Genomic DNA, 25,828 nt, shown 5'->3' with positions numbered 1-25,828 from the left:
AGCCAAAAAACAAGTATGGAATAGCCTTACTCTCCTTTGATCAGATCACGATTAAGGTACAGTGTTCAGTCCTGAGTGTCATTATTAGGGAGGTCTTTGTTAAGCTAGAAAACATAAAAAGGTAGACAACTGGAGGGCTGAAGTGCCTGGAGACTATATTATATAAGAACTGGATGAAGAATGAAGGATACTTAGACTATGGAAAAAAATAATTAATAGGGATAATAGTAGTTGTCCTTAAGTATTTGAAGGGCTGCTGTTTGGAAGATAGAGAAGAGTAGTGACTCCTAGAATGTTCTCCTTAGTTATTTTCATTGCTCTCCTCCTTCTCTAAGATCTAATAGCACCCATAGTGCAATATTTGTAAATCACTTAATTTATCACAATAGTAAGCACTAAATATTTATTCCCTTTCTTCCTCTCCTTTTTCTTTCTTTTCTCCTTTCCTTTCTCCTTTCCTTCCTTCATAACCTCCTTTTTTTATCTTTACTTCTTTTTTCCTTCGTTCCTTCGTTCGTTCGTTCCTTCCTTCCTTCCTTCCTCCCTTCCTTCCTCCGTTCCTTCCTTCCTTCCTCCCTTCCTTCTTCCTTTATCACAGTCCTTACCATCATCTTTTTTCTTTAGACCCATGATTTTACTCACATAGGGAAATTCCTAGTATAGAAACTGCCTCCTCCAATTTATATTGTCAACTTATCTATAACTTACAGTCTTAGAGAGTTGACAGAAGCAATAAAATTAATAATAATAATCTTGTTGCTATTAATAACAATAAAACCTAGTAGTCACATAGCACTTTAAAGTTCATAAAGCTTTTTAAGAATGTTATCTAATTTTATCCTCACAACAAACCTTGGAGATATGATTGCTATTTTCCAAATGAGGAAATTGAGGCAGAAAAACTCTAAGTGATTTGCCTAGTTACACAGCCAGTAAATGTCTGTTTCCGTATTTGAACTTGTTTTCCTGACTCTAGGTGCAATATTCATTCTCTCTTTCCACCTTGCTTCCAAGATTCTCTCCAATGTCCATTTTATCTTTAGATCTATGATCTTATTAACCCATGTCCTTTGACATCAATTCTAATAGTTGTGACCTTAAGCAAAGTAAGATGAAGGGATAGTGCTATAAATGGAACTCTTCATACTTGCTTACACTGCTTAGCACAGTGCTGGTCATGTCTTAAAAGATTAATCATCAAAAAAGCAATATTATGGAGTGAAAAGAGTATTAAACTAGAGGTAGCAAATCTAGATACAAATCCTAGCTCTTCTAATTACTACCTGTGTGACCTTAAACAAGTTACTTCCCTGGCACCTCAATTTTCTCATCTTTAAAATGAAGGGCATAGAATACATTATATCTAAGGCCACTCCCAGCTCTAGATGTATGACCTATGAATACTTTTAAATTTTATTTTCCTGTCATTTTCCTTCATTTATTCCCTTAAATACATCCAACTATGGGTTAGCTCTGTCATTCAGCACTATTGTTTAGCTCAATTCTTCCTCAAGCCTTATCCATTGATTTTCACATCTCATTTCTTTATTGCCCTTTTCTTGACTTTTTCCCACTTTCAGATATCATTCTGGCTATTCACTACTATTCACTAAATCTTTCTTTACCTCTGTCCTGAACTTCCTTATGACCCTGCTGCCTTTGCTACAACTGAACCCACAATTATTGATTTACACAAAGCCTGACATTTGAGATTTGGATCTAGTCTCTAATGAAGTGACTTAACTAACCTCCTTCCTTTCCAGTTAAAACATATACAATCCCTAATTTCCCCTAATTATTCATCTAGATTCCTCCCACTCTTTTTACTCAATTTGAGGGCACTACACATAATTATATATGATCTGAGGGTGGTATATCTGTTTTTGCAACTACAGACCCTATTAAAAGTGCTTTAAACAAAGGAGGGCATTTAGTATATTATTCTTGTTTTAAATGGGACTGAAAGGAATTCCAAAAGTTTAATGATGGTAACTTACACTATATAACTGAAACTCAGTCACATGGACAAAAGAAAGAGATTTTGGATTGGGATTTCCTTCCTCTAGAGAAGAATTAATCACTATGTGCCCCGCTGCCCAACACCCACAGCCAACACTCCCAAGGAGGAGACATTGAACAAATACCCCGTTCTGAAAGAATGGCCTTGGACATTGACTAGTTGTCCTAATTGCACAGGAGCCTGGCTCCAATCCCCCAGAGCCTCTAGCTACTCCCAGAACTGACTATTAGCTTTTCCTTTTACATAGGCAATAACCAAAGGCCAATAAATGGATGGAGGTGTGGGTTGAGGAGGAAGGAGCATGCAGTGCTGGCAAAGATGGCCATAAAGGAAAAAGACTGTGTTGGTAAAAAAATATTTTCTTACTGTTGCCTTTCAGGCAAATGGTTTTGATCTTGAAATCCCAGATCCCCCAAAACATGCTGGAAATGATGTGAATGTCAGTCAGTGATTATGTAAATTTCCCCTCAATAACAGTAGCAGATATTGCAGGCTTTCCCCCCTTGCAGCATTCCAGAGGAACTTCTGAGTTCAGCAGAGTCACAGTTCTTGATGAATTCAGGAACATTTCCTGCTGACTGAGCTCTTTCTGTTTCTTTCAATACTGAGTAGAAGTTGCCTTTGGGGGTAGCAAGGGGATGGTAATGAATGAATAACTAATCATTCTGCCTGGCTTAGAGGCAGGGTCTTCTATAACTTTATTATCAGAAATTTGCACAGAGAAAAACAGACACTCATGCATATGCACACACAAATACATACACATATAGGCACACTAGTTTTAGGAGCCCAAAATATTGCTTTCAAGAGGCAAAAATTAAAGAAACTTTTGTGATTACTGGCAAAGAACATGTCTAAAATGCTTTAAAGTGTGCAAAGCACTTCTCTCACAATAAGCCTAGCCTCCAAGGTACATAGCACAAGTATTATTTCCAGTATCTAAGAAGAGAACTTGCAATAAACCCATGTCCTCGGCTCTCTATACCAGTTAATAATTATGGGTGATAAAATACACAGCTGAGCCTCTCGAAAGGTAAATGGCATATTCGTGGTCACAGAGGAAATAAGGTTTGGGTGAGACCCAAACTCAGGTCTCCAGAATCAAAGTCTAACACCCTACCAATTGCATTGGACTGCTTGTGTTTTGTCTATGTGCATGTACATACAAAAAACCTTAAGCATTTTCACATCATAGTATAGTACAGTGGAAAGAGTTTCGATGCTGGAGTCAAAGGGACTAAATTTAAATATTTCCTCTCATATTTACTACATATATATGAAGAAGAATTAATATAATATAGTGCATACAATATATATTATATATAACCTTGGGAAAGTTTCTTAAGCTTTCCAGATCTCATTTGAAAGATGATCCAACTCTATGTCTATAAATATTAACAGGAACTTTAAAGACTCATGAAATTAATATTACAGAAAGTCTATAAATGGAACTAAGTAAAAGTTTGTCTAATGAGATTTAAAATAAGATTTACTGATAATATCATGAAATTATGTGGGGTATATTTTTCTGTATGTGTATTAAGCAAAATAGTCCTATACTCAGAAAAATGGAGGCTATTTATCATTTTTTATCTTAACTACAACCTGTATTATTGAATTTTCAAAGTTTAAAAATTGCATAAGGGCTTTTTGAAGTACTTATCTAGAAATTATATTCTATGTAAGATTTGACTGTAAATCAAAAGATTGAATTCTTTAAGATATACTCAAATTTGTTTTATGGTCACATTTAGAAGCTGTCTTCAATTCCCTCACCCCCCCAAAAAAAATATTATTTGTTGCAGAGGTCTGTAAGTTGGTTGGCATTTTCTCTTATAAACAATGTCATACACAAAAGCCTGTGTGAGTCATCACATATTATATGTGACAGGAGTATTGTCCTAATAGCATTTGACAACCCAATCACCATGTAAAAATTGGTTCTATGGTAATTGTTTCCATATGAAATGCTTTATAAGTTTGTTTGTTTGTTTTTCTATAGGAAAAGCAATCAGGGTTTCCAATGGGGATATCAGGAGTACATATTCTCTGCTGTGGTAGAGTTACTATCTCAGCTTCCCCCTTCTTCTCAGGTATTGGGATAAGGATTTTCCCCAATTCTAAGCCAGTCATTAAAAGAATTATAGTCTTGGAACTGGAAGGGACTTTAAGGTCAAATAGTACAAGCTGTAAGAGACCAAAAAGTCCCTTTATGATATACTTGAAAATTAGTCACCCAAGTTTCTTTCATGAAGACCTTTAGTAAAGGAATTAACTTACTCCAGATGATTATTCCATTTTCTGATAGTTATATTTCCTTCTTCCCTGAATTTTTTCTTGGTGTTCCCAATTCTATCCCATAAAGCAATTAGAACCAATCTAATACAGATTCCACAGGGCAATCTTTCAGCACTGCAGCATAACTACTCTACAAACCCAACCTCTCTAATCTTCTTTTTTTCAGACAAAAACATCCTCCATTTCTTCAACCAGTCACCAGGAAGTATGGTATAAATCCACATAACTGTCCTGGTTCCCCTCCTACATATGCACTTCAATTTGTCCATGTCCTTCCCAAAATTCACACACAAAACTGAACTATGTCATACACATGCCTAAATATATGTGTTGTGTGTATGTATCTACTACTCTATGCACAAAGCTTTCTGCTTTCAGATATTTATCTCTTCTTCCTAAACTATGTACATCCTAGTATTCTTTTCCCACTATATCTCTTCACCTGAATTATCACAATTTGTTAAACAATGAATCAATGGAAGTTCTAAGACAATATTTTAGATTGGTTTTTAGATATTTGATACAGGTATTAAGATGTATTTCTTTTTCTCAAATTCTACAAATTCAACAACACTTTTGAAAGCTGTAGGACAAAAGCAAATATAGAGGGACTGTGAATAATAGAAACAAGACAGCTTTTTTGAGTGGGTTTTCCTGGCAAAGTAACCAAAGTCAATACTGAATGCAACATTTATAACTGTTGATCTGTAATTAAAAGCTAAGATGATTCAGTAATTACTTGTACAAATGTCTGGTTGAAATATTCATTCATGTTCAATATTTACAGAGGTTAAACAAAGTTGACACCTTTTTCAGTGTACAGTCTTGGCCCATTTTGTTAGAAAAACAAAATGGGAAATGTAAGTTCCTCTTTAATTACTTTTGGCAAATTCAAACATTTAATTTATGGTTTTGTACCACTAATGGCATTCTTCTAATGGAACCTATAGCTTTCTAAAATGGTTCACTTCAGCAATCAATTTTTCAGTATTAATGAGAAAAAATGTTTTTTCTTGTTGGTAGAAAGAAGTCATTTTTATCTTGGTTTCATCCAACTTAATAAAGATAAATAAAAACACTGAGTTCTGGACCTCATTTTCCTTGATCATGAAATGGAATAGGTGAACTGGATAATTTTGGAATTCCCTTCACACCTAAAGACTATATGATCTCTATGAACTGGAGAAAAAACAAGGTGTTTTATCACCTGATCCTGAAGAATTGGATCTTATAGGAGGATTGTATGTCACAAAAATTAAGCAAAAATTAATTTGAACCCCAAAGCAATATCAACCCAGACAAATCCACATTGGCCACTAGGCTGATGAAGGCCTTTGAAGATGAGTTTGGAATCATATGTAGTTTCTATGATGGAGTTAAATTCTTAATTTAAACTCCTTTTGGAATGAATTCCGTTCACTCACAGGAGTTGATTGGTTGATTTTCATTGTTTAACCTGTTTCTTTCAGATTGATTATCTCTCTGAGGATTCACTGGGATACAGGCAATTAGCATTAGCAGTTACAAAGAGATGAATAATTGAAACCTATACAGAGATGGAAGACATCCTGCCTTCATACAAATGAGTAATGTTCTTTCCAATAGCATCATCTTTAAATAGTAATAATAATAATAATAAACTTCATGAACTGGCTAATATTCTGCCATTTAATGAGATTTTTCACACATTGATTATTCTATTTTCATTCTAATGTTATGTTTATTTGCATGGCTGGTTTTTAGGACATCAAAATGATATTTACTGATTCTGACAAAGAAATGTAATGCTTGTTAAAGAATTATGGATTTAGGAGGGGCCTTTGAAATTTTGAAATCTTACTTAATGTTTTACAGAAAATGAAACAAAGACTTGGGGCAGGCAATAAGCTTGCTCAGGTTCAGGCTTATCATTAGCATCTGGTGGACTAAACTGCTATCCTCCTCTGGCTTAGGCCAGGGCTTCCTGTTGTAGCTCAAACCAGCTCAAGAAAGTTGATTGTGAAATTTTCAATGTGAGTTTGTACACTTTGGAAATTAGCAAATCAGGACTTGATTTATATTTTTTTGACTTTTGTAACTTAAAAAATGAAAATGTTAATAATGCAGATTAAATTTTATAATGTGTCATTCATACATTTCTCCCTTGGCAAGTCAATTGTAAAACACTTACCAAAACAGTTCTGTACCCTCATTGTTTGCTTTCTTATTCCCCAAAGCCTTTTTAGACTATATGTGATGATGGACTACTGTTCCATGTCTTCATCATACCTACCCCAATAAAGATAGCTCATAGGGTTGCACCATCTAATTTCAAAGACTACATTTCTTTGACATCATATATAGAGACAGTATTGCTTTCTAAACTTTTTAAAGAGTAGGAATAAAAGAAACTCCCAAATAACTATGGCCAATTTTTAGGGATATTATATTGCCTTTTACATTGATAGTGAGAGTCAAAAATGGGATAAGATCAAATAACAAGAAAGAGAAAAGAATCCAATTATTCAAACACACACAATGGATAACAAACAGAAATAGGTATTTTTTTCTATATAGAGCTCACAATAACTCCAAAGATTCTTGAGTCCAACCTAAAATCCATTATACAGATGGCATGATTAAGGTACACAGAACTGAAGTGACTTCATATCACACAGCAAATTTTTTGGCAGAACCAAAGCTCAAAAACTAGATTTCTGACTTCTGGCCTCAGATTCACTTTTTGAAAGAGTGTATCCCAATGAGAGAGTTAGAAGATAACAAGGATAATTAAGATCCACACATAATCTCTGAATTCTATTTTCAACCCAATTTCCAACCTCTTCCCAGAATAGATAACAAATATTAAATATCCATGATGTTACTTATGGATATGTCAAATATTTTATTAGGGTGATGGGGTGAACTCTCAGAATAATACTTAGATTACAATAAACTCTAGAACAGAAGTTCATCCTAGACTTTTATCTGAATAGAATTACCATCATGTGGTCTGTAATAAGAAAAGGAAGATTGCAAAAGGAGTTTTGCATGAACAATGTAATAAGAAAAGTTCATATTGCAAAATTCCTTTTGAAATCTTCCTTTTCTTATTACAGGGCTTAATCAGTAAAATAAACCCTCACCAGCACCCAAAAAGTACCAAGCACAACTACATATACAAATCAACTGGGGGAAGAATATGCAGATATGATAAATCTTCCCAGCTGCTTTTAACTGAGTTGACATAGTAGAGAAACACATAAAAAAATGCTAACTTAAAAATGTAAAAAATCCCTCAGAGAGCAAGCCTCTGGCCCCAAAGACTTATCAGATAACTGACAAGGGCAGCAAAGTTTGGCCAAATGAATGATCAATTAAAAGCAATCATCACCTTCCTTCCTCCTGAAATACTCAATTCAACCAATGACCTCATCCATTCAGGCATACCCTCTAGCAGTGCCCATTGCAGCTCATCTGTGCCTACAATCAATCCATCGATGTCTGCCCACCCTATAGAACTCCTATCATTTATTTCCGTTAAGGTCACCTCATCAGCCCAAAGGAAAAAGCAGGTATCCTTTTTCATTTCTCCTGTCATTGCAAGAATGCCAACAGAACATAGAGAATGTCCATAAGTCAACCTCCTCTCACTATATGGAGAATCTATATAAAACTTGCATTTCCCTGATGACATTCATTGATGTGCCTAATTTCTTAAAATGCTAAAATTTGAACACATTCACCATGTACTTTTCTCCTTTGACTTTTATGTGATATTCATTTTCAGTTCTTCTGACAATGATTATCCATGTCTTACATCCTACTTCAAAATCCTAGATAAATGCCACCCCAAACCACGTATAATGGTGGCATAATCATTCCTCCTCCCATTTTGCTAAGATATGACATATGTATTCCCAAGGCTTTCACTACTTGAAAGATGTGCTAGTGAATAATTAAATGTTAAATAGACAGGCAATAACAGAGCAAAGGTGAAGTTGAGATCCTGCGAAATCTAAACCAGTGCAGTGAAGATAGGAATTTCAAGTTAGGGTTGCCAAATTGGAATTGAAGAATAAATTTTACATGTGTTCAGTGAGGAAAGGATTAGCAGTCCACTAAAATATAAGTCTTAATGTCTTAAAAATAAAAAAATACTCCATAGATATCTTATTTTACAGATGAGTAAATAGGACCAAAGAGGTAAATGACTTGATCAAGGTCACATAATAAGAAGAGGTTGTCGACTGAAATCCATTTTTCCTGGCTCTCAATCAAGTGTTCTTCAGATTCCACCACCAGCCTTCAAATAACTTTGAAAGATGTACAGATTCTAATCAATACAATGATTCTCTATCTTTCAGAGGACCAAAAATGAATCATTCTACCCACTTCCTGACAGAAGGATAGGAGATGCAGAGAGCAAAAAGAACAATATATTTGTACTCAAGTTCAGGGCACAGATTTGTTTTGCTCAATTTTTCATATAAGGGTTTCATTTCCTTCTTTTACCCAAGAGGGGAGAAGAAAAAGGGATAAGTGTGAGAGAAAAAAATAAATGCTTGTTAATTTTTTTAATGAAAAAATTAAAGGCAATAATATAGAATAGAGAGTTAACTAAAATTATTGCATGGCAAAAGTGTCTATAAGATCAGATCTTCAAAAAGAAAACCTTCATATGTCCTTAAATTCAACAGGACATTCCACATCAGCATTCTAAAACCGTATTAGAACCTATTACTGATCTTTGTATGGTACTTTATGGGTTACAATGCCTTTTATGTGCTCTATTCCATTTGAGTTTCATAACAACTAAATAAGTTAGTTAGCTCAGGTAGCATTTCCAATCTATAAATGAGACTTAGATAAATAACTTATTAGGGGTTTTATAACTAGTAGGTATTATAGGCAGTATTTAAACACAGAACTTTCTGACTATAAGCTTAGAACTGTGCATACCACACATACTACAAGGTAAAAGTCATAATATACAATATCTGAATGTTTCTTGCCAGTAATTTGACATCTTAAACCTAGAATTAACACCATACATATATAATGTTGAATATATGCATACATATATATCCATATGATATGTATACATATGGAAAAATTAAAATTAAAACTCATTAATAGAATATTATATTTTAAGGGATTTATTAAAAATCCATTAGAAATCAAAGAATAAAGAGGATACAAAATAAAAGCCACGTGCCCATGGCTGATTAGCCATTTCAAAATCCCCATCTACTGCTGCCACCATGATTATTACATCATGCAAAAGAGAGAAAGACAGGACTGCCCACTGAATATTTATTCCCTGCCAATAGGAAATATGTAATGACAGGAAGTCATTGGGCTCCCAGGAAACATAGTTCTTATATTAGGGTAACAGATTTTCAATTATACATATTCCCTAAGACCCACAGAAGACTAGTCTCTCCAGTGGGTCTTGTAAGCATACCAACTTTGAAATTACAATAATTTGAGATTAAGAGGAAAAGAGAACAAAACCAATAATTACTAGGCACATTGACAAAAAGCCAATTAAGGGGTCAGTCCCCTGCAGCATAAGAGTATACATACAAAACAAATGCATTCAACCACATACAGTTCAGATCGCCACATCCCAAAGTTCACTCTGGATCTTCTGGTGCAACACATGGTCTGTGGAGGCATCTTCATGGTGCCTTCTCTAAACAGTTCATTTTATGTATTTGGAGAGGGTGCATGTTTCTTAACCTAAAATTACTCTCAAAAAGAATTTAAACTTTACATTGAAAATAATAATTATACATACCCTGCTGAAGAGGATGATTGAAAAACACAGAGATCACATGGCTTTGTTATGAGGTTAATGAATCGATTGGCAAGAGAAATCAAAAATATCAAAAAAATCCAAATAAAAGAGAAAAGATAATTTCTGGATGAAATATAGAATATCAAAGTCTTGTGTGTAAAAATTCTAAGTAAAAGAAAGAAAAATTTATAACATGTCCTTGAAACAGAACCCAATTAAAGTGATTTAAGTAATTATGCATTTACCAATCAGAAGCCAGGACTAAAGAAAGTTTTGCCACACAGTGAAAGACAGAATATGAACTAGATTTTTGTGTGATACAGAAGTGTCATTCTCTGGTCTGATTTTGCTTACGCTCTCAGGGATAGGGAGAGCCAGGATGATAGTCAAACTTTAGTATTTGTCTGTGAGTATTTCACAAAAAGTGTGGATGCAAGGCATCCTGCGTCTCAACATATATCAAGTGCCACAACCTCGAGTATCACACTAGGTACAAGTTCTTTTGTATTGGCTTAGAAGTTCATAAATCCTACATGAATTGATTTGGTGTTTTTTTTATCTTATTTAGTCAATTTAGAACATTATTCTTTGGTTACAAGAATCATATTCTTTCCCTCCCCCCTCTCCCCCTAATCTTCCCATAACCAATGCACAATCCCACTGGGTATTACATGAGTCCTTGATCAGAACCTATTTCCATGTTGTTGATGTTTGCACTAGAATGTTAATTTAAAGTCTATATGCCCAATCATATCCCCCTCGACCCATGTAATTTAACAGTTGTTTTTCTTCAGTGTTTTTGCTCCCACAGTTTTTCCTCTGAATGTGAATAGTGTTCTTCTCATAGATCCCTCCAAGTTGTTCAGGATCACTGCATTGCCATTAATGGAGAAGTCCATTATAATCGATAGTACCACAGTATATCAGTCTCAGAGTACAATGTTCTCCTGGCTCTGCTCCTTTCTTGGAGGTCATTCCAGTTCACATGGAATTGCTCCACTTTATTGTTCCTTAGAGTACAATAGTATTCCATCACCAACATATATCATAATTTGTTCAGCCATTCCCCAATTGAAGGGCATCCCCTCATTTTCCAATTTTTGGCCACCACAAAGAGCGCAGCTATGAATATTCTTGTACATGTCTTTTTACTTATTATCTCTTTGGGGGTACAAAGCCAGCAGTGCGATGGCTGGATCATCGGGCAGGCAGTCTTCTAGTGCCCTTTGGGCATAGTTCCAAATTGCCCTCCAGAATGGTTGGATCAGCTCACAGGTCCACCAGCAATGAATTAATGTCCCAACTTTGCCACATCCCCACTAATATCATTTTCCTTTGCTGTCATGTTAGCCAATCTTCTAGGTGTGAGGTGATACCTCAGAGTTGTTTTCATTTGCATCTCTCTGATAATGAGAGATTTAGAACACTTTTTATAGCGCTTATTAATTGTTTTGATTTCTTTAACTGAAAATTGCCTATTCGTGTCCCTTGCACATTTATCATTTGAAGAATGGCTTGATTTTTTTCTTGTACAATTAATCTAGCATTTTATAAATTTGAGTAATTAGAACTTTTTCAGAGGTTTTTGCTATGAAGATTGTCTCCCAATTTGTTGCTTCCTTTCTAATTTTGGTTGTATTGGTTTTGTTTGAACAAAAACTTTTTTAATTTAATGTAATCAAAATTATTTGTTTATATTTTGTGATTTTTTCTAGCTCTTGCTTGGTTTTAAAATGTTTCCTTTCCCAAAGATCTGACATGTATATTATTCTGTGTTCATCTAATTTACTTATAGTTTCCTTTTTTATTCAAGTAATTGGCCCATTCTGAGTTTATCTTAGTGTAGGGTGTGAAATGTTGATCCAAATCTAATATCTCCCATACTGTTTTCCAATTTTCCCAGCAGTTTTTATCAAATAGTGGATTTTGGTCCCAAAACCTGGGATTTGGGGGCTCATCATACACTATCTTGCTGAGGTCCCTTACCCCAAGTCTATTCCAATGATCCTCCTTTCTGTCTCTTAGCCAGTACCATATTGTTTTGATGACCATTGTATTATAGTCTAGTTTGAGATCTGGGACTGCAAGGCCACCTTCATTCACATTTTTTTTTCATTATTTCCCTGAATATCCTTGATCTTTTGTTCTTCCAAATAAACTTTGTTATGTTTTTTTTCCTAATTCAATAAAAAAATGGTAGTTCAATGGGTTTAGCATGAAAAAACTAAATTTATTTGGGTAGGATTGTCACTTTTATTATGTTAGCTCATCCTACCAATGAGCAATAGATGTTATTCCAATTGTTTAGATCTAGTTTTAATTATGTGGAGAGTGTTTTGTAGTTGTGTTCATGTTGTTCCTGTTTTTGTTTCACCAGGTAGATTTATAAATATTTTATATTGTCTAGGGTGATTTTAAATGGAATTTCTCTTTCTAATTCTTGCTTCTGAGATGTGTTGGAAAAATATAGAAATGCTGATGACTTATGTGGGTTTATTGTGTATTCTGCAACTCTACTACATTTGTGATTATTTCCACTAGCTTTTAGTTGATTCTCTATGATTGTTTAAGTAGACCATCATATCATCTGTAAAGTGATAGCATGGTCTTCTCATTGCCTATTTTAATACCTTCAATTTCTTTTCCTTCTCTAATTGCTACTGCTGGTGTTTCTAGAACAATGTTAAATAATAGCAGTGATAATGGACATCCTTGTTTCACTCTTGATTTATTGAGAAGGCTTCTATTTTATCCCCATTACAAATGATGTTTCCTGATGGTTTTCAATATGTACTGTTTATTAATTTTAGGAAAGGTCCTTCTATTCCTACGCTTGTAATGTTTTCAATAGGAATGATTGTTGTATTTTGTCAAAGACTTTTTCTGCATCTATTGAGATAATCATGTGATTTTTGTTGTTTTCCTTGTTATTATGGTCAATTATGTGGAAGGTTTTCATAATAATGAACCATTCTTTCATTCCTGGTATGAATCCAACCTGGTCATATTAAAAACCCTTGTGATCAATTGCTGGAGTCTTCTTGCTAGTATCCTATTTAAGATTTTTGCAACTATGTTCATTTAGGAGATTGGTCTGTAGTTTTCTTTCTATGTTTTTGGCCTGACTGGCTTTGGAATCAGGACCATATTTGTGTCATAAAATGAATTTGGTAGAACTCCTTTTCTGCTTATTCTGTCAAATGGTTTGTATAATATTGGGATTAGTTGTCCTTTGAATATTTGATAAAATTAATTTGTGAATCCATCTGGTCCTGGGGATTTTTTTCTTAGGGAGTTCGTTGATAGCCTGTTCAATTCTTTTTCTGATATGGGGTTGTTTTGTTAATCTATTTCTTCCTCTGTTAGTCTAGGCAATTTATAGCTTTATAAATATTCCTCCAAATCACCTAGATTGCCATAATTATTGTGATATAATTGAGCATAAAGATTTTTAATGATTTTCTTAATTTCTTCTTCATTAGAGATGAGGTCTCCGTTTTCATCTTGGATACTGTCGATTTGGTTTCCTTCTTTTCTTTTTTTAATCAGATTGACCAGTACTTTGTCTATTTTATTTGTTTTTTCAAAGTACCAGATTCTAGTCTTATTTATTAAATCGATAGTTCTTTGACATTCAATTTTATTAATTTGTCTTTTGATTTTTAGGATCTCTAATTTAGTTTTCGTCTGAGGTTTTTTAATTTGTTTACTTTCTAGTTTTTTAATTTGCATGCCCAATTCATTGTCCGCTTCCCTCCCTAATTTGTTAATAGATGAACTCAAGGGTATAAATTTTCCCCTGAGTACTACTTTGGCTGCATCACATAAATTTTTAAAGGATGTCTTATCATTGTAATTTTTTTCAGTGAGAGTATTAATTGTTTCTAGGATTTGTTCTTTAATTAACCAGATTTGGAGAATCATATTGTTTAATTTCCAAATAATTTTTGATTTGCCTCTCCATCTACCCTTACTAATTATTATTTTCATTGCATTGTGTTCTGAGAATGTTGCATTTATTTTTTTCTGCTCTTTCCACTTGTTTGCAATGTTTTTATGCCTTAGTACAGGGTCAATCTTTGTGAATTTACCATGTGCTACTGAAGGTGTATTCCTTTTTGTGCCTATATATTTTTCTCCACATATCTACTAGCTCTAATTTTTCTAAGATTTCAATCATTTCTCTTATCTCTTTCAAGTTGTTTTTTGGTTTGATTTATCTAGTTCTGATAGAGGAAGGTTCAGTTCTCTCACTAGTATAGTTTTTCTATCCATTTCATCCTTGAACTCCACTAGTTTTTCCTATAGAAATTTGGATGACATGCCATTGGGTACATACATGTTGAGTACTGATATTTCCTCATTGTCTATACTGATTTTATCAGGATGCATTTACCTTCCCTATCTCATTTGACTAGATCTATTTTTACTTTGGCTTCGTCAGATTTTATAATTGCAAATAATGCCTTCTTTTTATCAGTTGATGCCCAATAGCTTTGGCTCCACCTCTTACTTTTATCCTATGTATGTCTACCTTCCTAATGTGTATTTCTTGTAGACAGCATATGGTAGGGTTTTGATTTCTAATCCACTCTACTATTTGCTTGTATTTTATGAGTGAGTTCATTCCATTCACATTCAAAGTTATGATTAACAGCTTTGAATTTCCTAGCACTTTGATTTCCACTCCTAGTCCTACCCCTTCTACTTTCACTATTTCCTTCCACACCAGTGTTTATAGTTTTTAATCAGTCCCACTAATTCCCACCCTTATTTTACTTCCCTTTCTACCCCACCTTCCTTCGTATTCCCCTCTTATTTTCTTTACAGTCTTTTTAAACTACCCCCACACTCTCCCTTTCTTGTATTGCTTCCCTCCCCACCAGTCCATTTGTTACCCTTCTACTTCCTTATAGGGCAAAAATCAATTTTCTACCCCAATGTATTTTATTTTTCTTCCCTTTTTGAGTCAATTTTAATGCACCTAAGAATTGAGTATTTCATATCTCCAACCTCTTTACCCTTCCAGAATATTGATGTTCTCCCCGCATCCCATCAGGAGCTTCCTTGTGACATATATATTTTCCCCATTTTGTTTCTTCTAGTATTAACATATATATATATATATGATATATAATATAGTATTAACCTATATATAATATATATATATATTTTATATATATACATACAACTATTTATGTCTTGCAATTTCTTCTTACACAATTTGACACTGTTCCCTCTTTATAAAATCCATCCGGCTACCCAGGTGATAATAACAATTTTTAAGAATTACCAATATCCTATTTTCTTATAGGCATATATATATATATATATATTTATGTATATATAATTTTAACTTATTGGGTGCCTTAAGAAAGTTTGTTTCTTATTTAATTTTTTGTTTGTTTTTCCCACATTCTTAATTACCTTATGATGATTCTCTTGAGTTCTGTGTTTGGGCATCAAATTTTATCTTCAGGACTGGTATTTTCTTTACAAATTCTTGGAATTCTTCTATTATATTAAATTACCATATTTTCCCCTGTAAGAATATAGTCAGTTTTGCTGGGTAGTGGATTCTTGGTTGTAGACCTTGTTCCCTTACTTTCCAGAATATCATATTCCATGCCTTTTGGTCCTTTAGTGTAGATTCAGTGAATGCCTGTGTTATCTTAACTGTAGTTCCATGGTATCTGAATGACTTCTTCTTAGCAGCTTGTAATATTTTTTCCCTTGGTCTGGGAGTTCTTGAATTTGACTATAAAATTCCTGGGTGTTTTCAGTTGGGGATTAAGTATAGGAGGTGATCTGTGGATTCTTTCAATCTCCTCTTTTCCCTCTAGTTCTAGAATGTTGGGGCAGTTTTCCCATATAATTTCCTGTAGGATGATATCCAGGTTTTTTTTTTTCCTTTTGTTATTGCCTTCTAGTAGACCAGTGATTTTTAAGTTGTCTCTCCTAGACCTATTTTCTAAATCTTCTGTATTGTGAATGGGATGTTGCATATTTTCCTAAATTTTTTCATTCTTTTGATTTTGTTTTATAGTTTCCTGATGCCTTGGGATGTCACTTATTCATGATTGTGGTATTGTGTCTTTTAAAGACTGAATTTCATCCATGGCTTTTGGTCATCCTTCTCCTTCTGGTTTGATTTTCTTTGTAAGTCATCTTTCATCTTCTTTGCCTCATCTTTAATATCTTTCGCCTCATTTTCAAGCTGATTAATTTTGGCTTTCGTGAAATTATTTTCTCATTTGAGATTAAGTGCTTCTGTTTCCAAATGACTTATCTTACAATTTATTCCATTTGAATTAGTTTATTTAGTCAATTTAGAATATTTTTTCCTTGGTTACAATAATCACATTATTTTCCTTCTTCCCATACACCCACCCTTCCCGCAGCCGATAAGGAATTTCATTAGGTATTACTTTTGTCCTTGATCAGAACCTATTTCCATATTGTTGATGTTTATCCTAGGACATTCATTTAGAGTCTATATCCTGATTCATATCCCTTTGACCCATGTATTCAAGCAGTTGTTTTAATCCTACAGTGTTTCCTCTCAATGTGGATAGTGATTTTTCTCATAGAATCATCCAAGTTGTTCAGGATCACTTCACTGCCACTAATGGAGAAGGTAGTCCATTACATTCGATTGTACTACAGTGTATCAGTCTCTGTGTAGAATATTTTCCTCGATGTACTCCTCTCACTCTGCATCAATTCCTGGAATTTGTTCCAGTTCCCATGGAATTCCTCCACTTAATTATTACTTTGAGCAAAATAGTATTCCATTACCAACATACACCACAATTTGTTCAGCCATTACCCAATTGAATGGCATCCTCTCATTTTATAATTTTTTGCTACCACAAAGAGCACAGCTATGAATATTTTTGTACAAATCTTTTTCCTTATTATCTCTTTGGGGTACTACAAAACCAGCAATGCTATGACTGGATCAACAGGAAGACAGTCTTTTAGTGCCCTTTAAGCATATTTCCAAATTGCCCTCCAGAATGGTTGGATCAATTCACAACTGCACCAGCAATGAATTATTGTCCTGACTTTGCCACATCATCTCCAGCATTCATTACTTACCTTTGCTGTCATGTTAGCCAATCTGCTAGGTGTGAGGTGATACCTCATAATTGTTTTGATTTGCATTTCTTTGATTATAAGAGATTTAGAACATTTTTTCATGTGATTCTTAATAGTTTTGATTGTTTAACTGAAAATTGCTTATTAATGTCCCTTGCCCATTTATCAATTAGAGAATAACTTGACTCTTTTTTACAATTGGTTTAGCTCTTTATAAATTTGAGTAATTAGACCATTGTCAAAAGTTTTTGTAATTAAGAATGTTTCCCAATTTGGTGCTTCCCTTCTAATTTTGGATGCATTAGTTTTGTTTGTATAAAATATTTTTAATTTGATGTAATAAAAATTATTGATTTTACATTTTGTGATTTTTTTCTAGCTCTTGCTTGGTTTTAAAGTCTTTCCTTTCCCAAGGATCTGACATGTATACTATTCTGTGTTTGCCTAATTTGCTTATAGTTTCCTTCTTTATATTTAGGTCATTCACCCATTCTGTGTTTATCTTAGTGTAGTGTGTGAGATGTTGATACAAACCTAATTTCTCCCATACTGTTTTCCAATTTTCCCAGCAGTTTTTATCAAAAAGTGGATTTTTGTCCCAAAAGCTGGGGTCTTTGAGTTTGTCATTGACTGTCTTGCTAAGGTCATTTACCCCAAGTCTATTCCACTGATCCTCCTTTCTGTCTCTTAGCCAGTACCAAATTGTTTTGATGACCACTGCTTTATAGTATAGTTTGAGATCTGGCACTGCAAGTCCTCCTTCCTTTGTATTTTTTATTTTTGGATTTCCATAGATATCCTTGATCTTTTGTTCTCCCAAATGAATTTTGTCATGTTTTTTTTTTCCTAATTCAGTAAAAAAAAATTAGTAGTTCAACATGTATGGCACTAAATAAGTAAATAAGTTTGGGCAGGATGGTGATTTTTATTATGTTAGTTTGTCCTACCTATGAGCAATCAATGTTTTTCCAATTGTTTAGATCTAGTTTTAATTGTATGGATAGTGTTTTGTAGTTGTGTTCATATAATTGCTATGTTTGTCTCGGCAAATAGATGCCTAAGTGCTTTATATAGTCTAGGGTGATTTTGAATGGAATTTATCTTTCTAATTCTTGCTGCTAAAATGGGTTGGAGATATATAGAAATGTTGATGAGTATTGGGGTTTATTTTGTATCCTGCAGCTTTGCTAAAATTATTGATTATTTTGACTAGCTTTTTGGTGATTCTCTAGGATTCTTTAAGTAGACCATCATATCATCCACAAAGAGCGATAGCTTGGTCTCCTCATTGCCAATTGTAATACATTTAATTTCTTTTTCTATTCTAATTTCTACTGCTAGAGTTTCTAGTACAATGTTAAATAATAGAAGTGATAATGGGCATCCTTGTTTCACTCCGGATCTTATTGGGAAGGCTTCTAGTTTATCCCCATTGCAGATTATGTTTGCTAATGGTTTTAGTTATATACTATTTATTATTTTTAAGAAAGGCCCTTCTATTCCTATGCTTTCTAGTGTTTTCAATAGAAATCAGTGTTGTATTTTGTCAAAGGATTTTTCTGCATCTATTGATATAATCATGTGATCTTTGTCAGTTTGCTTCTTAATATGGTCAATTATGTGGATGGTTTCCTAATATTGAACTATTCTTGCATTCTTGGTATGAATTCTACCTGGTCACAGTGAATAACCCTATAGTTTTCTTTCTCTGTTTTTGACCTGCCTGGCTTTAGGATCAGTACCAAATTTGTGTCATAGGATGAATTCTGTAGAACTCCTTTGCTTATTCTATCAAATAGTTTGTATAATATTGGGATTAGTTGTTCTTTGAATGTTTGATAGAATTCATTTGTGAATATATCTGGACCTGGGACTTCTTTTTTCTTAGGGAGTTCTTTGATAGCTTGTTCAATTTCTTTTTCTGATATGGGGTTGTTTGGGTAATCTATTTCTTCCTCTGTTAGTCTAGGCAATTTGTATTTTTATAAGTATTCATCCTTATCATCTACATTGCCATATTTGTTGCCATATAATTGGGCATAATATTTTTAATGATTGCCTTAATTTCCTCTTCATTAGAGGTGAGGTCTCCCTTTTCATCTTGGATGCTGTCAATTTCGGTTTCTTCTTTCTTTTTTTAAATTATACTGACTAGTACTTCGTCTATTTTATTTGTTTTTTTCAAAGTACCAATTTCTAGTCTTATTTATTAAATCAATAGTTCTTTGACTTTCAATTTTTTTTTTAATTTCTCCCTTGATGTTTAGGATCTCTAATTTCATCTTCATCTGAGGATTTTTATTTTGCTCACTTTCTACTTTTTTTTTTTAATTTGTATACCCAATTCATTGACCTCTGCCCTCCCTAATTTGTAACTATATGAACTCAAGGATATAAATTTCCCCCTGAGTACTGAGTATGCATTCCATAGGTTTTGAAAGGATGTCTCATCATTGTAATTTTTTTCAATGAGAGTATTAATAGTTTCTATGATTTGGTCTTTAACTAACAAGATTTGGAGAATCATATTGTTTAATTTCCAATTAATTTTTGATTTACCTCTCCATCTATCCTTACTAATTATTATATTCATTGCATTATGATATGAGAAGTTTGCATTTATTATTTCTGCTCTTTTGAACTTGTTTGCAATATTTTTATGCCCTAATACATTGTCAATTTTTGTGAATGTACCATGTGTTGCTGAAAAGGTGTTTTTTTCTCCACTATTTATTTTTCTCCACATATCTATTAACTCTAATTTTTATAAGATTTCCTTTACTTCTCTTACCTCTTTCTCATTTATTTTTTGGTTTGATTTATCTAGTTCAGATAGTGGAAGGTTCAGGTCTCCTATTAGTATAGTTTTTATATCTATTTCATCCTTGAGCTCCTCTAGTTTCTCCTTTAGAAATTTGGATGCTATTCCATTTGGTGCATACATGTTGAGTACCGATATTTCCTCTTTGTCTATACTGCCTTTTATCAGGATGTAATTACCTTCCCTATCATGGTTGCCACTCCTGCCTTTTTTTTATCAGTTGATGCCCAATAGATTTGGCTCCATCCTCTTAGTTTCACACTATTTGTATCTACCTTCCTCATGTGTATTTCTTTTAGACAGCATATGGTAAGGTTTTGGATTCTAATCCAGTCTGCTATTCATTTGCATTTTGTGGGTGAGTTCATTACATTCACATTCAGAGTCATGATTACCAGTTGTGTATTTCCCAGAATTTTGATTTCAACTCTTAGTCCTGCCTTTTCTTCTTTCACTATTTCCTTTTACACCAATGTTTGTTTTTAATCAGTCACCCTAGTTCCCACCCTTATTTTACAAGCCTTTCTACCCCCTTCCCTTCTTATTCCCTCCCTTTTTTTCTTTGCAGTCTTTTTAAAACTACACCCACCCTCTCCCTCCCTCTTAGTGCTTCCCTCCCCACCAGTCTGTTTGTTTCCCTTCTACTCCCCTATAGGGCACAAATCTATTCTCTGCCCCAATGGATTGGATTGTTCTTCCCTCTTTGGGTCAATTACAATGCACGTAAGAGTTGAGTATTTCCTATCTCCCACCTCTTTACCCTCCCATTGTATTGATGTTCTCCCCCCTTCCACCATGAACTTCTTTGTGACATATAAGTTTACCCCCTTTTGTTTCTTATCCCATTTCTTTTAGTATTAACCTCTTTTTTTAGCTCTAGTTGTATATATGTATACATATATATACATGTATATGTATATGTATTTATGCATACATATATCTATATATATCTATTTATGTCCTGTCATTTCATCCTATACAGTTTGTCACTATTCCCTCTAAGTTTCATTCTTCTAGCTGCCCAAATGATATTAACAATTTTTAAGAGTTAGCAAAGACCTCTTTTCTTATAGAGATACATATCATTTTAACGTATTGAGTCTCTTTTAAAAAAGTTTTTTTTTGTTTTATTTTTCTTTTTCCCCTCTTTTTTAATTACCTTTTGATGATTCTCTTGAGTTCTGTGCTTGGACATCAAATTTTCTGTTCAGGTCTGGTCTATTCTTTATGAATTCTTGGAATTCTTCTATTGTGTTGAAAGACCATACTTTCCCCTGTAAGAATATAGTCAGTTTTGCTGGGTAGTTGATTCATGGTTGTAGATCTAGTTCCTTTGCTTTCTGAAATATCATATCCCATACCTTTATGTCTTTCAATGTAGATACAGCCAGATCCTGTGTTATCCTTACTGTGGTTCCATGGTATCTGAATTACTTCTTCTTGGCACCTTGTAATATTTTTTTTCTTTGGCCTTATAATTCTTGAATTTGACTATAACATTCCTGGGTGTTTTCAGTTTGGGGTTAAGTACAGGAGGTGATCTGTGGATTCTTTCAATCTCTACTTTTCCCTCTTGTTCTAGAATGTTCTGAAAGTTTTCTTGGATAATTTGCTGTAGTATTATGTCCGGGATTTTTCTTTTGTCATGGTTAGACCAATGATTCTTAAATTGTCTCTCTTAGAATTATTTTCTAAATCTTCTGTTTTGTGAATGAGATGCTTCATATTTCCCTGAATTTTTTCATTCTTTGGGTTTTGGTTTCTACTGTCCTGTTGCTTTGTGAGGTCACTTAATTCTAGTTGTTGTATTCTGGTTCTTAAAAACTGGATTTCATCCCTGGCTCTTTGGTCATCCTTCTTCTGGTCTGATTTTCTTTGCAGGTATACTTTCATTCTCTTTACCTCATCTCTCATCTCTTTTGCTTCATCTTTCATCTTCTTTGTCTCATCTTTTATCTCCTTTGCCTCATTTTCAAGCGTGTTCATTTTGGCTTTCAAGACACTATTTTCTTTTTCCAGATGACTTATACTAGTTTTTAAGTTCTTTTCCCAATTGTCTTCAGTCTCTGTTAATTGTGTTTTGAATTGCATTTTGAGTTCTTCCAAAGCCAGTTTCCAATTCCCTGGGATTTCTGATTTATTGTTTGATGATCCCTCCTCCTCTGTTCCATTTGCTCTTTGTTCATTGCTGGTATAGAAGCTGTTGATTTTAATTTCTATTTTCTTTTTCTGTTGTTTGCTCATATTTGCCCCCTTCTTTTCCCCTTGTAGTTTCCTGCACTCTTGTTCCTCTCATTGTTTGCTGTATCTGTGGGTTTAGGCTTTTCCATCAGCTTTCAACCTTGGAGTTTAGCAAGGCACTCAGAACATTCTGTGGGGGAGGTGTGTTGGAGCTTGAGCTTCCCTGCCCTCTGAAGCCTTGATAAGATTAATCCCAGCTTAGTTGAACTTGTAGAGCTTAATGTGCCCTGAGGCCAAGACTGCAGTAAGTGGGGTGGTAGCAATAGTCTCCACTGCTGTGACTAGCCTACCTTCTCTGAGCTTCTTCCACAACTCATTCCCCACTCTCTGTGTTCAGAGCCTTGAGTCTTGCACAGCTTTTCCCACAAGGTATTCCCTCTATACTAGCACCCTTGCCTGCCCAGAGTTTCCAGCCCCTGCTGAAGTTTCAGTACTATATATGGGGGAGGGGTCCTGGGACCTTTCTTCTTCCTTTTCCTTAAACCCGAGTGCTCTCAAATTCAGGTTTTTTGATGGTTTACCTTTTAAGTTGAGTCCAGCAGGAGGGTTCCTTGTCTCTGTCCTATTGTTAGGTTTGGTTTTCAGTCCCCTAGGAGCATTTGGTTTTTAATTGGTAAGAAAGGGTTTTCAGAGGTCTGAATATTCACTGCTTCTATGCCGTCATCTTGACTCCCTGGTTTGGTATTTTTTGACCATGTGCTTAATTGGTACTGTGCAAGTAACTTCATTCTCTTTTGGCACTATGCAATGGCTCTTTTTATATTTCCTTTTCCTGGAATAAGACAGAATTATTAAATAATATCCCATTCTTTTTTTTAAAATAATCAATGGCATCATTTTTAAAATCTAAAGCTTTTTGTATGCATTGACATTATAGTAAATATATTTTAAAATTATATTATTGCAAAATCAAAAATGTTAAAGAAAATCTTAATACTGTTGACATGTGCTTCAAATACAAAAAGGAGCAAAAAATGAAAAAAAACTGAAATAGCATATTGCACATGCAAGCAAAAAAATAATAAAATTTTTAATAAAAATTTATAGCTTATAATAATTGACACACTGTGTCAGCTAAGGAATGGTAGAATAAAAAGTTTTCTCAACCAAAAATTAGATCCATTTCCTTTTTCAAACCTGGCCCTGATCCACTCTGAGTGCAAAGCAATATGTATCTTCTCAACAGTTTTTTAAATAAAGAACAATAGGTCAACATGTAATGCACATTCAAGAAGCATCAAAATCCCCAAATTATAATAGCCCATTTAATACCAATAGCATAAAAACTCACTTATCATATTTTACATGAGTCTGCTGTAGGACTTTTAAAGCTAATGGATCCTTTTCACAAGTTTTTCAGGTGTAGTAATGTTTCAACCATGGCTGAGATATTTTAAAATAATCTCTTACTGCCATCATTACAAAAATGTGGAGGAGGAGTCTAGAAAAAAAATCTCTGTACTTTTGCTATTGAGTCTAAAAATGTCACCAAGAATCTAGAAATCATTCTGGTGAAAGGATAAAGTGAGCTGAGAAGTAACAAATCAAAGATGTCCCTCTTTTGGGAGCCATCCAGGGGTACCATGTCCTGGGATCAACTTCCTAGCTTCTTTGGTATGAGACTGCAATGTTCCATCCATTCACATTTTTACAAATGCAGGAGAAGGGGGTTATAATTGTACTTCATTTCAGCTACTAAATGGACTCATTACCACTTTTTACAAATCAGTCAGAATTGTTGAAAAAAATTCTAAAAATCATGTTTGAAATCCCCTTAAAACCGATTTGAGATATTTAGTTCATTAAGTTTTCCAAATGTTCTTATACAATTATAACCAGTTTTGATGAAGTCCATCCATCCTCTTTGTTACAATTTACAAAGCCCGAATAGGCAAAAAAAAATGTTTATGGGCTTTTACAATATTTTACAATATTTTGTTCAGGAGTCATAAGGGAAAGGTAACAGAATATAACAGTAGTTAAAAGAGTAAATTCAAATAATTCATTGTAACAGAATAGTATTTAACACACTAATATATGAACTTAAAACAACAAAATTAAATCTTAAACAAAACCATCAGCAAAATACAATGAAATACAGAGACTTTCATTAAAGAAAAGTGGAGTCTAAAAAGTCTTAAAATTTCACCTCCAGACTCTTTAAAGTTTCTTTTTCTATCAGTTCAGATTTCTATTGTCAGCACTCTTGGATCTCCCATAGCAAGAGAGAAGTCCTTACTGAGCATAGTGTGAAGGAATCCCAAATTGAATGATGCTTAGAGACTGAGCTGGCCAGAATGGCAAATTGTTGATTCTCCCCTGAATCTCAGGCAAGATAAGTAAAAGGATCAGTGCACTCTTGAATGGCAAAAGCTGTTTGAAATAGTCAAAGTATTTCTCTTTCATAGAGTACGCCATCCTTGCATTCAACTTACTGTTTGGAAGAGTAACTTCCTTCTTCCTGCCCCCCTGAGGTCCCCTGCCATGTGGAGGGTAATCCTTGCCTAAGAAAAGAACACCCCAGTTTTTACCAGTTGGTTTGTGATTCCAAAGACACAGTGGCAGCTACCAGTAGCCTGGTTCCTGGGGCTGGGGCTAGATGAGAAATCTGGGTTGGAGGCCAGAGATCAGGAGCATAATTGCTGGGGGCCCAGGGCTGGGGTCTGTCCAATGAGCAATTGGGATCAAGAAGGTCAGGAGTGGAAGGCTGGGACAACCCAGGAGGCTAGATCATCAGCAGTAGCAGGAGCAAGAGCAAGAAACAGGTGGTTGGTATTTAGCAGCCAGAAAGATCAAAATCAGTAGCAATAGTAAGAGTGGCAGCAATGAGGAACTGAGGGAAGTGGCTTATCTCTTCTTTGACAAGAGTACCCAGGCCAAAAATTTGCCTGGTCAGTAGGGAAAGAGATTGGGTAAAAGGAGGGAAAGAAAAAAGCAGCAGCTTCAGTAGAGAGTTTTTAGTTCTCTCAGAGTTTGCGAGGGTGAAAAGCCTTGGCAGGAGCAATGTGTATTTAAAAAAAAATTATCTAGGCTATCTTTAAAAAAATGAGAAACACTAGCAGTAGCAATTAGAGAAGAAAAAGAAATTGAAGGTATTAAAATTGGCAATGAGGAGACCAATCTGTCACTCTTTGTGGATGATATGATGATTTACTTAAAGAATCCTAGGGAATCAACCAAAAAGCTAATTGAAATAATCAACAACTTTAGCAAAGTTGCAGGATACAAAATAAACCCATATCAGCATTCCTATGTATTTCACCATGGTACTGTCTACACAGAAAACCTCTGTGAATACACATGAATACAATCTTCTCTGGGGAGTATAACATTTATCACATTGTCCTTGGCATAGATTAATTTATCAATCCACAATTATGCATTGAACAGCTATATTCAAGACCCTATGCTTGATGTTAAAAAAAATTACAGAGGAAGTGCCTGCTATCAGACTACTCTCAAGCACTACCACTCTGCTTTTGTGATTTATTTAGGTATAGAGAACAACAGCAGCAGCATCTCCATCATTTAATTTCCTAAAGCATGTGCCTGATCATATTATTCC

The sequence above is a fragment of the Monodelphis domestica genome, chromosome 1 (genome assembly GCF_027887165.1).
Source record: "Monodelphis domestica isolate mMonDom1 chromosome 1, mMonDom1.pri, whole genome shotgun sequence".
Classification (NCBI taxonomy): Eukaryota; Metazoa; Chordata; class Mammalia; order Didelphimorphia; family Didelphidae; genus Monodelphis; species Monodelphis domestica.
This window is presented reverse-complemented; position numbering follows the sequence as displayed.